The sequence below is a fragment of the Nanorana parkeri genome, unplaced genomic scaffold (genome assembly GCF_000935625.1).
Source record: "Nanorana parkeri isolate BGI_ZX_2015 unplaced genomic scaffold, ASM93562v1 scaffold512, whole genome shotgun sequence".
Lineage (NCBI taxonomy): Eukaryota > Metazoa > Chordata > Amphibia > Anura > Dicroglossidae > Nanorana > Nanorana parkeri.
Genome location: NW_017306780.1, coordinates 28,709 through 47,549, shown reverse-complemented (window position 1 = coordinate 47,549; position 18,841 = coordinate 28,709).

The following is an 18,841-nucleotide window of genomic DNA, read 5'->3' as shown; positions in this document are numbered from 1 at the left end:
GCTGGAATTACCGTGCGATAAATCGCTCAGTGTGAACGGGGCCTTAGAGAGGAGCCAATTAACCTACCAGCATATCTTTGGAGTTACAGTATATATAGAAAGAAGGAAGACATCCATGTGAGCTAAGTTAGTAAACTGGTATACCATATATGTTCCCTGTCTGTCCAACAAGATATGTGCCAAGATCAATGTCTGAGCCTGGCATAAGTACAATCAGAATTAAAATTGAAGTTTTGATAAAAGGTAAAGGTATTTTCCCTTTAAAAAAAATCACTGTTTATTTGTGAAAATATATATTTTTTGTTGAAAACACAGTCACTTCTTTATGGATAGTTGAAAGTTGAGAATCTGTTATAAAAGGAAACATCATTTGCCATTGTTAAAACGTATCTGAACCCCAAACAAAAATGTAATATATTGCAGCCTACCAGTCCTTAGATGTGGCAGCTGCATTAGTTTTCATTTATCTAAGTACTTTGTCTTCAAGTATAGAAAATTACCTGACAAATTACGAAAACACAGCAGTTGGTGTACCAGAGCCAATCCCCAATCTCTGAATAAACGTGAGCACTCTGGAAGGCTGCCATCAAAAAGGATATTGGGATGCTTCCTTGAGAACATGCAACAAAACAGAAAGACAGCGGCTCTTCCTAGTGTAACACCATTTATTAGGAAACATTTTAATAAAACCAAGAGCAGCTGGCTACTCACATATGTATGGAAGATCATAGCATTTACTCTATGTACACCAATAGACATCCACTACACTCAGCAGGGCCGTACAATAAATGATAGACCACCACAGGTTGACCCTCTCGGAATGTCCCTCGTGTATGCCTGGCTTCTGAACCCCACCCCCCGTTCAGCACGTTTGGCTGTTTCCTACATGCCGGGACAGAGTGCGGCGTTACTGACATGGTTGCCCACACAGGTTTTTGGATCCCTCCATCACACTTAGTGGAATGGCGGCCTGGTGGTACCCCTCACCCCCACCTGCAGATTCTTCAAGCTCTCGACTCCAGATTGGGTATCCCTCAGGAAATAGGCGACAGAGGGAGTGTCCTCCATACCTTACTGGGAATGGGGGAGTTGCCCCCGAAAACGCATCAGCTTTTGCAACACTTGGGTCAATCTGTGGTGGTCTATCAAATATTGTATGGCCCTGCTGAGTGTCCTGTATGTCCATTGATGGACAATTATATGCTCTGATCTTCCATGCATACGTGAGTAGCCAGCTGTTCTTGGTTTTATTATAACTTTTCTTAATAAATGGCATTACACTAGGAAGAGCCGCTGTCATTCTGTTTTGTTGCATAGAGAATTACCTGTTGATCCTGTCCTGCTAAAAATCCATTGTATTTGGCTCTTGCATACAATTTCCAGTATATTTTCCCCCACCAGGAAGCCAGAGGTGGTGTGTACAGCTTCCCATAGAAGTCAATGACAATATGTTGGTATACGACAAACTTGCATAAAACATGGACAGACAGTGTGTATTTGGGGTGCATGCCTGTACACATGTGCATTTTTGTAACAAACCAAGGGGGGAATCTATCAAAACTGGAGCAGACAAAATCTGGAGCAAATTTGCACTGCAGCCAATCAGTATCTCTCTCTCTTTTTCAAACCTGACCAAACTGAAGAGTGATGCTGATTGATTGCCATGGGCAACTGCTCCAGATTCTCTCTGCTCCAGTTTTGGTAAATTCCCCCCCAGTGTATATCTGCAGTGTATATCTGGACACCTCTCCCAAAGTCTTTTTTCCATCTTTACACACAGGACTCTAGCAGGTTCATTTTCACTTGAGCTCTTTGAACTGCAACATATGTGAGTACATTCTCAGATACATTGTTCCTCTTGAAAAGTACTTTAATCATCCAGAAACCTGCATAGATGGCCCTTTACCACACAGGTGGTTTGCAGGCAACCATTGTTATATTTATGCAGGATATATCCAGTGGAATTTTTTAAGTGTTTTTAAATGTCTCTGGTGCATGAGTTTATTGTATATGTCTTTTTCTACTATTAAATATTGTATTAATAATTTTGATTTACTTGTTTTGAACCAATCTTCTTAGAAGGGATTTCCAATTTTTGGGGGAACGTTTTTTGTGAATATCTGCAAACAGCCATTGACTTTTATGGAAGGCTGTATGCAGCACTTGTGACTCCCTGGCGAGGGGAATATGACAGAATTTACATAGTACTTCCACAGGCAGCTGTGTGCATGAGCCTTAACTTCCTGTGCAATTAACTGAAATCTCATCAATGTTATATGCCTTCCCAGTAGAGGTGAGGGGAGATGAATATAGTCCAAGTCAGGAGAATGCAGCCACCACATTTGATGTGTCTTTCCACTTTTGGAGCCAAATTGGGATGCCGCCTACCTAAAATTTGTTACATTACAATCACATAGCATAACTTAAAATAATTTACCTTAAACATAAAAAAATACTAAGTTGCTGCTTACCTTTTTTATTTGCTTCTTACTTTCCTTATTCTACCCAGCATTCCTCTTCTATGTAATGTTAAGGAGGGGGCTGGGGATTTGTGTTTGTCATAATCAACCCTGCCTGTACTATGCTGGCAGACCTCATTATCAGTTATAAATTAGATGTGCATGACTGTCTGTCCTAACAAAGGGTTAATGATATCAAGGCTTGGGTGGTACATTACATGTTAATTGTTTCTAAAGAAACAATTTCAAAGGTAAGAAATATTTTTTTTAAATATTGTAAGTATGCTGTGTTGATGGGAACACATAGCAAACATTTAGTGGGGGATTATCAAATCTTAGTGGGAGGTTATCAAATCTGACTGCAAAAGTGGAAGCGCACTTTAAAAACTTTTAAAACTGCATTTTTTATTTTAGATACTCTAAGAAAATCTTCATTGAAGCAATGCCCCTTAAGTCATTTTTACTGATTAGATTTGCTTAAGGCCTTATTCAAATGTTTTATTCTGTAAATGGTAATCTGAAGAGCATCATGTACAATAACCATTTACAAAGCCATGAGAAAACCTCTGCCAGTTTTATAGTTGCTGTATCCCAGGTGGTAAAATGTCACTGCTTGTCATAGGGACCACCAGGGATGTGGGGACCACCCATGTCCCTGGTGGGCGGTCCCCACCCACCAGTTAATGCTAACCAGTAGCATTACAGGGATTTCACTTGGTCTTAATGGAATCCCTGTAATGCTACTGGTTGTGTTGTTGGGACTATGCAGGAGCACCACTATAATGGTAAATTCCCAGTAAAGTACAAACTTTGAATTCAGAGTGGCACAGGGCTAGAAAAGCTCTCCTAGATTTATTTTTGGCTGTGATGTATGACATGACGCAAATGCCAGGGATTCCCATCCTTTCACTCCAGGTACTGCTCTGCTTCTTAGGTCTGGTAGAGCTTGTGTAGGGCTTTGGGGAGGATTTGCTTGGGGGAAGGGGATTTTTTTCTTTGGGGTAAAGATTTTTGCTGGGATCTTTTCTGGAGGGCATAGCTCCCAATAGTCCCTCATTTGGAGCCAAATCCCTCTGTCCATCTTTCCTCTTTACATTGGTACCTCGCTTTAGTTCAATGTAGAGATCTCTAGAAAAATGTATTATTTAACTATCATAAGTGTTTCAATGCACTAAATGCTTTATCTAACCTTTATATTATTTCATTTGTCTTATTGAAAAGACAAAATTATCAGAAAAACACCCTAATTTATGAACTCTACAAACACACCTCAAATTTAGTACTGTAAAAAACTTGATGTTAAAACCATTACCTGTATCACATGATACAAACAGGGCCGGATTTCCCACAAGGCCCGGCCTTGGGGCAGCAGGAAGTAGAGGGGCAGCAGGGGTGTGGAATTCCTATCTCCTGATGCCTAGGACATGCATTTCTAGGAGCCGGGCGGGTAGTTGGTTTCTACTAGGGATGCACCGATACCGATACAAGCATCAGTATCGGCGGCGATACTGAGTATTTGCATGAGTACTCGTACTCGTGCAAATACTCCAATACATAAAACGAGTACCTGTGCCGCGTCCGCCATCTTCAGGGACCCGAATCCGCCGCACACAGGACCTCCATCGCGTCTTCAAAGAAGCAAGATGGCCGCGACCTCCTCTGTCATCTGCTCCATTCTGACCTCTTCTCCCGCTGATTGGCTGCTCCATTCTGATCTCTTCTGTGCTGCTGGCCTGAGGTCTGCAGGGCATTGATGCTGCTGGCCTGTAGTCTGCAGGGCATTGGTGCTGCTCTGAGATCTGGCATTCAAAGTATGCATTGGTGCTGGTCTGAGGTCAGCTTACAGTGACATCCTACAGGCCAGAGATTGCACAACTGAACCATGAAATAAAGACACAGGGATCACACTAAAAAAGTCCAGTTTACTTTTCAGCACATGTAAATATGAACATGTTTTGTGTGTGCACCAGTTATTCAATTTTTTTCCCTAGTTGTGCTGCTACTGGCGAGGTAAACACATTAAAATAATTAGTGAGTTTACCTTACTATTAGCAGTACAGCCATGAGTGAAAATTTTTTACTGTAACTAACACTAAAGCGTGCTATTGTTCACTGGCACTGGGTTGTACCTCTGTTATAAATGTTATAATATTTTACAAAAGACATTGAATAATGAAATTAATATTTATCATGCCATTGCTAACTTAGGCTTGTATCCCCCTAGTGGGGAAAATAGATTATCACATGTCCAGACTCCAGAACAGTGTATTATTGTATAGTGTGGAACAGCTGTATCCAATTCTGCATACCTGGCTTTATATTATAAAGTTCTTATAATATAAAGCCAGGCATGCAGAATTGGATATAGCTGTGCCACACTACAGAGTGTTCATGTTCTTCATAATATTAAGAAACTGACCTAAAATCATGATTTTGTATTGCTTTAGAAAAAATGTGACCTGTCCCTTTAAGAAAAAGTATCGGTAATGGGTATCGGCGATTACTTGAAAAAAAGTATCGGTACTCGTACTCGGCCTTAAAAAAGTGGTATCGGTGCATCCCTAGTTTCTACCCTTAGCCATGCTTTGGGCAATCAGGGCTAAATGTACAACGGGGAAGCCGCCGCTTGTTTTGCACAAGTGATCCTGGCGATGTCGCCGAGATCCCTTGTATGCAGCCTGCAGGTCTGCCATTCTCCATTGGGTGGAGGTTGGCGGGTAGGGGGGTGCATTGAGGAACCTGGCCTTGGGGCAGCAGAGAGAGTAAATCCGGCCCTGGATACAAAATATATTTACTAAAAAAAGACACAGGATTTTTCTCCTGGAAAGGTTTACTCTGCTCTGTCTAGCAGAGTAAACCTTTCCCTGCGTTTTTTTTTTTTTTTTCGTCAGTCAAAGGGAATAAAAATGCAGCGTAAGAATGAATAGCTAGGCTTCTATTGGCTATTTCAATTTGCAATAGCTGATAACATACTAGCTATTGCACCCACCCACTGCTGTTGTCAGTTTTTCCATCAGGTCCTCCTCTGCTGATTGACAGCAGCAGGGGGAGGGTGCAATATCCAGCTTGCTATTGGCTATTGCAAATCGAAATAGCCCATAGCAATCTAGCTATTCATTCCTATGCAGTTTGTTTTGGTTTTTATTTTATTCTGATGGCAGCAAGTGTCAGAATACTAAGAAAAACCCAACAGATAGCAAGGAAAGCATTAGCTTATTTGCTATCTGCCATAATTTCAGGGGGGTGCTCGAGTGCTCTCCCCCTGCGGATTGAGAGGGGGTGGGGGCAGAGGGCAACTCCCTGAAATACGAAGGGCACCTCCCTGAAATAAAATATTTTCAGGTTTTCCCATTGTGCAAGCACACATTGGTTTCCTTTTTTTTGTGAGCAGTCATACATAACAAACACCATTGATCCAAGCAGCACAGTGGTGTAGTGGTTAGCACTTCCTGTTTGCAGCATTGAGTCCCTGATTCAAATCCTGGTCAGGACAATCACATCTGCAAGGTGTTTGTATGTCCTCCCTGTGCTTTCACGGGGTTTCCTCCCACACTCCAAAGACACCCTGGAAGGTTATTTGGCTCCTATCAAAATCGGCTCCATATCGGTGCAATAGGGACCTTAGATTGCAAGATTCATGAGTGGAGGGACTGATATGAATGTGCAGTATGTAAACTATCAAAGCTATATAAATATCTGTAATGAATAATAATTAAAAACACCAATAAACATGTGATAAAAGTTATAGAGCCTGAACAATCTCCAAAAGCCTAAGTAAACAGTCCATTTAAATCAACTAAATATAATCGAGCCAGAGTAGAAAAGCCTGTCTCTTGCCAGAAGAACTCTTGCTCTCTGTGTGGAAGCAGTGGTATCGCTGCAGAGATGTGGCAAGCACCCAAGTGAGTTAGAGCTATATCTCTCCAATCATCGGGGAGCATGAGATTTGCTGATTGCAGAGTTCTGGGTCTGACTCAGCGACTGGTGTGTTGGGACTCTGCAGAGAGACTACTGCTTCGATATTGACCATGGACAGGCTTTTCTAGTCAGACTGTGTTTTCTAAGGAAAATGTACTGTAACTCTCCATTTGCCCCTGTGTGACTTTTCATCTGTTGTGTATTGCACAACAAAGCACAACAAGAGGAATCACATCTTTGAATATGGTACTCATGCATACCATGTGACAACGCTGCATCTCCTTCTTCTGGTGTGACTTAGTGCAATTTTGGCCTCATACACTGTAATGGAATCTTATCAAAAAGCACCTACCTGTGTTTTTAGCACATGCATTAATGTGTTTTTTTTCCAGAACAGGACTCCTCCCCTGCAAATTCTACTCTACACAGGCTGCAGAGGAGATGGGGTGACAAGGCTGCAGAGTGCTGGATATTTAATTCTTCAGCCTCCAGGTCAGAACAAGGCCATTACTGTATGATCCCACCCACCACCAATACAAAGATGACAGCATCATAAGGCATGCGAAGAAATTGCCTCAAATGTGCTTAAGGATTCTGAGGTCTTACACACTCCATGCAAAACGCACAATGCAAACTTATGTTATAAGTATTTGGACAGACAGGTGCACATCTATTCAATTAGGATGGAAGCCATTGGACCTACCAGGGAAAGATTGGAGTGATGTTCGTAACTGCTGGTGTTGTGAGACTTGCCCCTCCTGTGGTCCCCCACCCTCATGGGAGTGATATCTGCTTCCAATGTTTGAGGCTCCCACCTGAGTAGCCTTACTGTAGTAGTATGAATGTCTTTCTCCTGAAGAAGCCTCCAGGTGAAACGCGTTCAGATATAAACCACTTCTAGCAACAATCCCAGCTATACAACAACTTACCTATTTAATCACGGACCATTTTATGTCTGGACATGAACATTCAAACCGTTCTGTATTTGCTGACTGTATTAGTGGTTTACGGAAGGCATTTCCATTCAATCTTACTCACGCTGGTTTTATTTATGATTTATGTATATGGATGTATATTAGTTGTTTTAACATGTAGAAATAAAATATTTTGACTTGTATAGGCACCACCCTATCCTTATGTTCATTGGTCATGTTATTAGTCTGACACAAGAGGGCAGCTCAACTATACAGGCAAACAACAGACAGAGGAAGTAGGAAGCTTGAAGGAAGACAAAGCCTAATGATGTCGCAGGAGATATTACTTGTCATTGGCCAAAACCAAAAAATATACCATTAAAAACTGCCCAAAAAAATGCATAAAAAACACAGATGTACAAGTGGGAACCTGTTCGTATCTTTGAACATCTTTGCACCGGGAATGTATTCAGTTGATTTAAAATAACAGTTTCATTGGAATTTAAAGTGGAATTTCAGCCAAAACCTTTTCTCTTTTTCCAAAACAAGAAAAGAGCTTTTGATTGGAGTTGTCCTGACATTGCTCACTCTGATTTCCCTGCACACAGTGAGCTTCTCAGATTGTGCATTAGAAGCTGCAGCAAGTCAGATCGAGCCCACCTCATTTCCTGGCTCGAGGACGCCCACCATCATCTAACGTTATCCTCCCCAGATTTTGCTTTGTTGCACCTAGAAAGTATTTAGTTGATTTAAAATAAAAGTTCAGTTGGGAATTTCCTCCCAAAACGTTTTCTCTATGTCCAGAACTGCAAGAAGTTTTTGATTGGAGAGACACTAAACTCACCCTGACGTTTTGTAGCGCGATTTCCGCTTCAAAATCGCTTAGATATGAATCTCAATGTAGCTCTTTCAATGCATTTCAATGGAGATGTTCACATCTTGCAGCTCAATGTCGCCTGTAGCTTGTAGCTGAAGCTTGTCGCTTGAACATGAGCTTTTTTTTGGCGGATTTAAAGCAATTTGGCCCCAATATACTTTGATAGACTGCTAAAAGAAGCGCTATGTCGCACGACAAAATGTGCCCTGTAGCTCAATGTAAAATACCATAAAGTCACTCGCACTCCGCACTCCGCACTCCGTTTGTAGATAGTAGTGTCGCTTTGTGTATGTGACATCATGTTCAGTCAATAAAGGAGATTGACTGCTATCTACAAACGGAGTGCGAGTGACTAGTGACTTTATGGTATTTTGCATTTGATGTGCGGAGGCATTCGCTGTCATTTTCGGCACTTTCGGCACCCCCCAGTTTTCATTTGAGCTTTATCTGGACAGGAGTGCAATGGGATCTACTACATTTTGAAACTAGCTCAATGTAGCTCAAAGTCGATCAGCCCAAATCAGCGCTGGAAAAGCTTGTAGCTCAGTGTGAATGGAGTCTCAAGCTTTCTTAACCAGAGTGTTATGACCAGTACAAGATAGGCCTGAAGTTTACTGCTGGTGGAAATCACCTCTAAACTAATGACAAATAACTTTGACCCGTATCTTATATTTATAGCAACACACATTAAACTGCTTCAGCATGTTCTGTGTCATTTTTTGCCCACACGGTCTCTGTTCCTCTTTCACTTCTCCTGCAATTTAATCAGCAATCACATGATCTTCACTTTCAGCATTCATTTTGAGGAAGTAGTTTTACTTCCTTTATGATTCGTTATTTATTAACTAATCCCTGCTATTAGGGGAAGCATAGGCTAGGAAGTAACAGATAAGCTACCAATAGTTAAAGTGAGAAACAATGATTTGTGAATTCCCAAATGTAGAAAACAAAAATCAATTCTGCACTCTGTGAACTCAAATGTTCCTTTAATCAAAGTAGTAAACACAGGTCACCCACGTCTGCAACAAAAGCACATTAAAGCTGAACTACAGCCTTACTATTACTCTTGCAGTTGTACAGGTTCATCTCCTGCACTGAAATTGCCTACTCTGATTTCACTGCACTCTGTGAGCTTCTCACATTGTGCATTACCTGGGGTAGTCTGCATGCAAATGTAGCCTGCCTAGGAACGCCTACTCCTCTGGAATGAGGTTTATGTAGGCCATGATATGTATAAAATGCATGCAACGAAAAGTCGTAAAACCCATGTTAATGTACATTACATTTCACTTGTTGCTTTGTACAAAAAGCCCATCAATGCACATGTCTTAATGCAAAATGTGGATTCAGCCTCAAAAGGACTTCAAAGAGAACTCAAGACAAACCTTTTTTTGTGGCTTTTGTCCTCTTTTGAGTCAAAGGAGTACACTTACTAATGTACTCCTGTCACCCATGGTCATGTGTTTAGATGAAGTACTGAGATCTTGAGGAATGCTGAATTAAGTTTCTTGCTTAGGAGAATATTACATGAGAATACAGAATTAAACATTATACAAAGAGAACATCCTGTATAGATCATAGATAAGCATGAACATACAGACTAGCATTGCACTACACCGCCATCTACAGCTCAAAAGACATAATTACACAAGTAATGCAATCATATACAGTATATGCATTTCCAACACTCGTTCTTAACAGCATATGCGTTGCTATATGATGTTTAAATTCTCTGGAAGGAAACTGACGATCCTTTGGCAATGGCTTGGTGAGTGCATCCACAGGCATTTCTTTAAATATCGCTGATGGCTTGTTCTTGAGTGTCTAGGTTTTATTTTCTTGGAGCGATTTTATTTCTTCTTCTGCTTTCTCCATTAATTGGCTTCGTATTTTGGTAATTTTTCTATGTCTTCCCACAATGTTGGTTCGAGTATGCCATGTATAGCAGTACATGACAACTTGCAGGGTGGTATTCCCTTTGTTGCCAGAGTGGATCTTCTCATTTCAGGTTGTTCAGCAGAATTTAACATGGAATTTGACTTATCCATTGTAAGTTCCACCTCTTCACCTCTGATTTCTGTGCGGCTTCACTTTGCTCAGTGTCCTTTGCTGGTTCACTGGGCGAATTCACTTCACAACTTCCCGGGTTCATTGTTTCTGGTGATGGTTCTCATCGAAATAAATGCTGCAACTTATTGCCACTTTGTAAATCTTTGGGTGGAGGATTCTACATCCCTTACTTTGAATACCATCAATGGCTTTGTTCTCCAATTTGGATTGCTTCTCATTTGGAATATATGCGTAAGCTTTACATCAAAACACTCTGATGTGCCCTAGGCTAGGCTTCGAGCCATTCCACATTTCAAATGGGGTGCTTTCAACAGCTTTTGATGGTAGTCTGTTGTGTAGCTATTTGCAGTCATGACTGCTTCTCCCCAGTACTTCTTAGGTAGGTTGGCGTCTGACAACATGCATCTGGCAATTTCTATGAGAGTGCGATTTTTCTGTTCTGCTACACCATTTTGTTTCTGAGTGCATGGTGTGCTGGTCTGGCGTACTGTACCCTGTTTAACCTCCCTGGCGGTATGATTTTTTTATTTTTTTCATGTCATTTTTCGGTCTATTTTTTTTTTCGAATAATTTTTGTCTTTGTCGTTTTTTCTTTTTTTTTAATATGCCGCCAGTTCCGCCCCCTGCGACGCGTGCGCTCGCAAGGGACGGAACCCGGAAGATGGAAGCCGACATCGGCCGCAGAACACAGCGTGGCTCGAGGGACAAGGTTACTAAATGCTATGCGGCATTCCCGAGTGTAGCTCGGGGTTACCGCTTATGGTATGGAAAAGTAACCCCAAGCTACACTCGGGAATACCGCCAGGGAGGTTAAGATATGATTCCACTTCCTTACTGACGTATTTCCCTCCGTTGTCGGTGCACATAATTCCTGGTTTCCGTCGAAATTTGTTGCTGGACATGGCTACAAACTCTTGAAGTTTTTCTTTTTTTTTTTTTCTAAATCTTTATTTATTTATTTATGAGCAGTAGGAGACAGAACACAAAACAATAAGTCATATACATCAAAAATATACATTAGTCATCCAAAACAATCATCAGGAGTAGCGGAGCTCCTCTATCACACGTATTCACGCCGCCATTACCAGACCACACCCCCCTTGAAGTTTTTCTGATGTTTCATTCTTGTACTTCATCAAATTCAAGTTCTTGTGTACCTGGAATAATCATCAATTCAAGTCAGTAGATATCTGTTCCCACTGATGTGGGAGTTTTCATTGGTCTGCACACATCGCTGTGTATGAGCTCCATGGGGTGGGTGCTCTTTCTCGAGTGGCCTGTGAAAGTGGAGTACGTTTTGCCTTTGCTTCCATACAGCATTTGCATGTCATGAGCATTTGGCAGGGCAGTATGATCATATCTTCTGATAAGACTTTCTTTATACAGTAAACTCCCCATTATCCGACATTCAAACAGCCAGAACTCTCAAGCAATCAGAAAAAAACGTTGTGACGGAAGCCTCATTTACTCTTTTTTTTTGAAGGGGACTGCAGGCCTGCCTCCTTCCCACTGACTATGATCCTTGGCTGTGGAGGGGGTTTTATTGATTGGGAGAGGGGCTTGCCATGGTGCCTTGGGCTGTATGGGACCCGTTATTTACGCTTAATGGATCAGGAGAACCCACAGAGACCCATTTTCAAGTTATGTCGGGGATACATAAGGAGCGGAGACTGTGTTTCCCTCTACATCAGTATCCTGTCCTGGACCAGATTGTGGACTTGTATTGGGAGACCCCTTCCTTGGTTCCTCAGTCACTCCTTATGTACAAGCCCCCTGTGCCCATTATAAGTCCAGGGTGTGAATCCAGCAGCACTAAAGGGGTTAACTCTGGTTTCTGACAACTGATATTTTTGGTATTTTCTGTTGTAATTAGGTTTAGGGGATAAACCCTCACTTTATTTCAACACTGCCCGATTGATGGACTCCAGACTGATGCCAGGACCTAATTTATTGTTCTCCTTAAGTGAAAAGACCTTGTCCAGTGTTTGTGTACTTAATCTTATTTTTCTCCTGGGACTTGAGATGTTTGACATTCTTGTGCAGGGGAAGGTTTTGTGTATATATACTGTGCTGTGTGTCAATAAGGACAGTTCTTGGTTTTTACCCTGATAGATAGTCCTGCCTGGTTAGTAGTGGAAGGTTTGGGCTGTAATTATGATTTTCCAGTTCCAGAGTGGATGGAAGCTGATTTTGGGTGTACCAGGTGGTCCGTCACAATATGTCCTCATTTTTAATTTTTTTGCCAGTTGCTTGATAGACATATGCACACTAAAATTTTTTTTAGCAATGTTAGCAACTAAATTTATTTAGTTGCTAATGGAATTCTCTGTTTACATCTTCCTGACGCCGGCGGCTAGATTCCTCAGCTGGCAGGTGAATGTAAACAATGGGCAGTGGACGCAATTAGCCAGCCTACTATTGGCTATGGTCATTTAAAATAGCCAATGGCTCCTAATGACAAATAGCACCTCGCGCCAATCCCTGTGTGGCTGCAAGCACTATAAGAAGTAGAGCCTGAAACGGTGTAAAAAGAAAACGCTGGTACTAGGGGAAGGAGTTTTTAATTTAAGTTTGTTGAATTTGACATGCGAAGAGATGGTAGTACTGTACCAGGGACTAAAATATGCATCACCTAAACAATTGAACAAATTTGAGACCATCATCTCGGTACATAAATTCTTTAGAAGATTAAATCTAAAAAAAATACTATTATATCAACCTTAGCGAATAAAGGGAACAATGATGAATCAAGGTTTATCCATACACAATTGACTAACCAATCAGTTTTAAATCCCCTGATTAATAATAACAAATATGTTGAAGTTTTTAAGAAATTGGTAACCCAGGATATAGAGAAAATACAAAGTTGAAAAGGGTAGGGTACCCCCCAACATTGGATGTGGTATCAGCAGACTGGAAGAAAGAAAAGAGGTGGTGATCTGACCTGGGGACAAAGGAGGAGCCATAGTGATTCTCAAAAAAGAACATTATAACAAAGAGATGACACGTCTGTTACCGGATAGGGAGACCTATGAAATTCTCTATAAAGATCCCACTACCATGTATAAGAAAGAACTTAGCAAATTAATAAAGAAATAAAAGAATTGTGGAATACTGAATAAAAAGGAGGCAAAGTATTTGGTACCCCTGGAATGTAAATTACCTATTATATATCACCTACCTAAAAGTCATAAAGATACAATTCATCCCCCGGGTAGACCTATTGTTAATAGTATTGGGTCAATAGGGAATAGGTTAGGAGAATACGTTGACACTTTTTTACAACCTTTGATACAACAGAGTTCAACCTGCTTAAGAGATACGGAGCATTTGTTACAAATGATATAAGAATTGGAATTGAAGGAAGACTTTTTTTCGAATCACTGCTGATGTAAGCTAGCTCTATACCATAATTGATCATCTAGAGGCGCTCTCGTCGCTAAAATGGTTGCTACAGGGAGATCAAAACCTTGAAGAATTACAGAAAGAATATGTTCTAGAAGCTCTTGAATTTTGTCTTAGAACTAACTATTTTGGTATGAAATTTGGTATACAAATTTCTACAAGCAGAAAGCGGGGGTTGCTATGGAGGTAACATTTGCCTGCTGCATGGCCAACGCCTTTATGTAGAAATGGGAGACAGAGGCAACATTGGAACGGAAACCTGAACAATTACATCTTTATAGGAGATTGATAGATGAGATATCCATGATATGGAGAGGAAACAATAAGATTTACAAAGTTTTCTGGCAAGACTGAACAAAAACAATAAGAACATAGTGTTAAATTATTTGGTCTATCAAACCAAGATACACTTCCTTGATGTAGAGATGTTTGTGGAAGAAAACAAATTATGTACAAGAATGTATTTCAAGGAGACTGCCCGAAATGGTTACATACCTATGACCAGTTGTCATCATCCAGCTTGATTGAGAAGTATACTAAGGGGTTAATTTTTACGACTAAAAAGGGATTGTGCCAAATAAATTGATTGCAAACAACAATCTAATCTATTAAAAGAGAGATTCATACAAAAGGGTTATGCAAAAAGTTTTTTGGATCAACAGACAGAAAAAAAATAGCAGATGTGAAGAGAGAAGAAATTATTAAGTGTAAAAACAAACAAGAACATAATACTGCTAACAAGATTTATGACCTGCCCTTGATATTTGATTTCAACATTCAATATCGCCAGATTGAGAAAATGATTAAAAAAACACTGGGATATCCTACATTTGGATAAGCAACTGAAAATTTTTTGCCAACAAAACCAAAAATAGTATACAGGAGAGCTAACCCCTTGTGACAGAGAATAGCTAAAAATGTGGTGGATCAACCTATGAAAAAGAAAAATATTACATTCCTTACATTCCGCCTCATAGGGAGGAAATTAATATAGATCAATTCATTTCATGTGACACTATAGGAGTTGTATATGCACTGCAGTGCACCTGTTGTTTCTAATGTGTGGGTAGAACGAGTAGGAAACAGGAGTGAGTTTCGAAACATTTTCTAATACATCACAATAAAGAAAACAAATATTTACAATTTCAGGGAATTGAAAAGGTCTGTAAACTCTGGAGGGGAGGGAACTGGAAAAGAGAGTTGGCCAAGAAAGAAACCTGGTGGATTTATAAAGGAGGCACCTTAGTTAAAAGTGACATTAAAGGCAAAACATTTTTTCCCTCCCCCCAATGTTAATGTCAGCACTTACCTTAAATGAGGTCTCTTAATCCGATCTTCTTCTTCTTTCCTGATGTTTTCATCTGTCCCTCCAGCGGTCCATAGACTTACCTTGTGTCTCTGCTCGTCTCCCGGCCGAAAATCCGAACTTGGCGCCCGCCCCAAGATGCTTTGCTGCCGCCCGAGCAGTTTCTGATTCTCGGACGGGAGACGAGCAGAGACGCAAGGTAAGTTTTTTTTTAAACAACTTTTTGCATATATCAACTGCTTGCTAGCAGTAGATATATGCAAAAAAAACGGAGGGTCTAGAAACCTTTTAACTGCTTTATTAGTGATGTATAAGGTTTGGGGTTTTATATGTTCTATTTATGTATTTAATATTTATTTATGCCATCTTCCCATGTATTGGAGGGTATGAAATTCATATTATTAGAGAGACATGTAGAAATATATCTGCTTTCATATATATTAGTATATACTTATTCTGTCTGGATCCTGGAACTTGATTAATTTACAGCACATCATTCAGATGTTGGTAGTAGAATAACAGTATTGTACCCATAGCAGATTTATTAATTTGATGTGAACGGCAGTCCCATGACATCACCTGGTTATATTTATCAGCGCAATGCTGGGTCTGTGCTGAGGGGTGGAGCAGAGGTGTGACATCCTGTGATTGCACCTGATTAGAGGGAGCGTCCCCAGTTGCCGTGGAGACTGTCGGCTTTATAATCCTCTGTGTCTGCGAGCCCCAGATGAAGTCAATTGTGATGTAGCACGTAGGGTGGAGTCTCGCAGACGTGGATTGGAGATTGCATGGTCGGCAGCACAGCTTTGGTTTGACCCAATTTGTACCCAGAGAATACGGTGACACAGAGAGAGTTGTCATGCATACATCTTACTTGAAGTTTTATGTCAACTTTCCTTATTTGGTCGGGATGACATGCTGACGTCATTTTCTGTGTAATGATTGCGGAGAGACGGCCTTTGAATAAGATTGATTGGAGATCCTCTAAAGCGATTTTAGACCTGCCTAGGTCTGCTTATAATGTGAGCGGCCCACTAAGAGGGGTGAGCACCTGGGTGATAATTGGAATTGGTGTACGGACTTTGTATAAAGAACTTTTACTGTGGAAGGATAAAGAGTGTGGTGCACTTGCGATAAATCTTGAACACTTTATATGTGTGATTTCACCTTTGCGTACATCTGAACATGGAATACATGATTGAACTTTCCAGATGAATATTTATTATTAAGGATTGTTATTTACAAGAAAAAGCAGCTGTGAACACATTGATTGCATGTATTGTTTAGCCCATATTTGTTACAGAGATTTGTTGAGTTTTTTTCATTTAATTTGATTGTTCTAGTTGAAGCGCAGCACATTCATTATTATATTTTGAAGCAGAATCTATCCTGCAGATAAATTGGGCGAGGGGGTTGTTACTTAAGAGTTAATAGAAACTCTCATGCAACCAGAAACTACAGTTATCCAGCATCTACCAAAAACTGGGAGTTAACTGTAATATCTTTTATGGCTTCTGGGTCTCGGTGCCCTAGTCGTCTGTGCCATAGATGGATACATTTGTTGTGTGGATTATGAGTGGCTGCATTGACTTGTTCGACTGCGGTGATGAGTCTGTATAGCTGTTCATCTAGTTTTTCTTTTGCGAGGATTTGCTTATTGTTTCGAACTGTACATTCATCACCTGGGAATTGAACTGTGAGACCATTATTAGCAAGGGTTTTCACTGATAGAAAGGCTCCCTTCTAGGTCTGGAACATACAGTACATTTTTCACAAGGATACTCTGCTTGTCTCCTGATTGGTGTGATTCAGTTAGAGAATCCTTGACCCTTATCTTCTGCAGTAATGCCTTTCCTGTTTGCTAAGAAAACTTTGTCCTTTGCACAGAAATCAGTTTCTGTGAAGAATGTCTCATCACTAGTCGTGTGACTCGTTGAGTCAATACACCATCCGCGTGGTATACTGTTTTGATTAGCTTTAAAGGTAGTGCTCCATGATGAGCCTGCAGTTTCATTTGTAACTGCCTTAGCTCTTTCTCTTGTAGGCACCTCTTGCTGCTCGGCATTCCAGACTGAACAATCCTTTTTCGGGTGTACAATTTTTTTACAGTGAAAACACGCTCTGCTTTCTTTGTTTTGCTTTGCGCTCTCATGCACCTCAAGGGCTTTCTCATTTTCTTCATTGTGCATATTTTCTTTCCTTCTGTCAAATTAATCGATTTATTTTCCTTTCGTTTATTCTAGTGTTATCATTCAAATACGTGAGGCTCATGCAGCCAACTTAAGTGAGCAGCTGTAAGGAGTAACGCCCAGTTTTTTTAAGAGTAACCAAGCGCAGAAGTCTCTATAGAAAATGTATTCTAGTTTTAGTTCCTGCTCAGGTCTGGTTTCTAGAGCCTCATCTTATATAGCTTGCGTAGCAGATATAGTTTACTGTTTAGGTTTGAACAGTAATTTCTGTAATGCAGACCACATATCTTTAGCTGTATTTTCTTTTCTGATGTGGATGAGCTGGTCATTTTCCACTAGCAGACTTATAATTGCTTTTGCTTGCCTGTTCTTCTTGCCGCATTGCTCCTTTGTGGGTCCATTACTGGGTCTGTCTGTATTTAGTACCTGCCAAAAGTCGTCTTTGCTTAGCAGCATTTCAAGCTTGAACTACCATAGCTAGTAGTTGGTATTGTTGAGCTTTGCAATTGCAAACGCCATATCTAAACTACTTGCCATCTTTCAGTAGCTGGATGTGGCTATAGTTGACTTGCAGTGTTCTGTTTAGTGCCTGGGCCCATAACCTGTTGGTTATGTGTTTAGATGAAGTACTGAGATCTTGAGGAATGCTGAATTAAGTTTTACTTGCTTAGGAGAACATTGCATGTGTGTATACCGCATTAAACAGCATACAGAGAGAACATCCTGTGTATATCATAGATAAGCATGAACATACATAGTTACATAGTATTTGAGGTTGAATAAAGACATTAGTCCATCAAGTCCAACCTATTAGGATCTCATTCTAGGAGTACCTGTACCCCTGTATATTGCGGTATGTTAAGAAATCGTCCAAAAGTTTCTTGAACAATTCCACATTATTTGCTGAAATCACCGCCTGTGGCAGTGAGTTCCAGACCCTAACCGCTCTAACTGTAAAGAACCCCCTTCGCCCCTTGTGCTGGAATTTTTTTTCCACCAATTTTAGGTGGTGGCCTCTAGTTTTTGTAATGGAGTTAATTTTAAACAGTTTATCGCTAATGTTGCTACCACGATTGAACATTTTGTACATGGAGATCATATCCCCCCTTAATCTCCTCACCTCCAATGTGAACATGTTTACATTTAGTAGCCTTGTCTCATAGCTCTGGTCCTCCATACCCCTAATTAGTTTGGTTGCCCTCCGCTGGACTTTTTCCAACTCAAGGACATCTTTTCTTAGTACTGGTGACCAGAACTGGACCGCGTACTCCAGATGAGGTCGAACCAATGATCTAGATACATACATACAGACTAGCATAGACTAGCATTGCACTACAGCACCATCTAGAGCTCAAAATACATAATTACACAAGTAATACAATCATATATATGCTTTTGCATTTCCAACAACCCAAATTGAGCAGATAGAGAGCTACTGCCCGCTATATGCTGACAGCGCAGAGCAGCGTTGCAGCCAGGAAGTATCGCGACAATATTGCTGGGATCATCCCTGCTGTCTGATTGACAGCTAGATCTGCCTCTCTAGAGCCAGAGTCAGCTGTGCCCGACCTCTCCCCTGTCTCACTTCAATAAGCATTGGAGGAACAGGGAGAGGAAGGGGGAATCTCTGTGGGGAGCGGTGACAGTCATTATTCTCTGCAGGGAGAAGGCCATGAGCTGAGCGATCAGTGGTTTGTGATCAC